This window comes from Carlito syrichta, unplaced genomic scaffold, assembly GCF_000164805.1.
Source record: "Carlito syrichta isolate Samal-C Ts95f unplaced genomic scaffold, Tarsius_syrichta-2.0.1 Scaffold288324, whole genome shotgun sequence".
Taxonomy (NCBI): Eukaryota; Metazoa; Chordata; class Mammalia; order Primates; family Tarsiidae; genus Carlito; species Carlito syrichta.
The window spans coordinates 52,856-53,603 of record NW_007232420.1 but is presented as its reverse complement, the minus strand read 5'-3'; positions in this window follow the sequence as shown (position 1 = coordinate 53,603).

Here is a 748-nt window from a genome sequence, read left to right as displayed (position 1 = left end):
CAGCCTCCCAAAGGGTGGGATTACAGGCTGAGCCACCAAGCCCAGCTAAGAATATCTTTCAAAGAAACCTATGTCTGCCCCAGGGCTTATTCAGTCTCCCCCACACACCCCATAGCAATTGCTGCTGCCGATTTTACTTCCTAACATAGCCACCTCTTTCCTGCTCATTTTTTCTTCTTTACCACTTTTATTCTTTTTGTGTCTTTTACTCCTTTTTTTTTTTAACCTTTTTTATTCTCCCTTCTTGCCAAAGCCTTTGCGCTCTCTGTGACAGTGGTTTTCCCTGGTTCCACTGTGACATTCAAGACAAAGAGATTTGCCACTCTTGGTTATCTAGACTCCTGGTCAACTTTCTCCTTTTGCAAAGCCTCTGAGAAAGTCTTCAGGTCCGTTTCTCAGCAAGTAAAACAGAGGACTGTATAAAACAGAGGACCTTGATTCACTCTCAAAGTAGTTGTCATAAAGCTCCAAAGAATGCTTTTTCCCTACCTGCAGGGGCTGAGGGTTGAATCAGAGCACACTAGAAAGAATCGATAACATGAGGAGTGCTATTGATGGTACATATGTTATGGAAATATTCGGATATAGTTATCTGTCATGTTTCTTCATTTCCTGTTAGGGTGATTTGATAGAATTTTATAGGGAAAAATTGTGTCTTTGCACATGAATCACTTTTAGGCCGGGTACGATGGCTCAAGCCTGTAATCCCAGCACTTTGGGAGGCCAAGGTGAGAGGACTGCCTGAGCC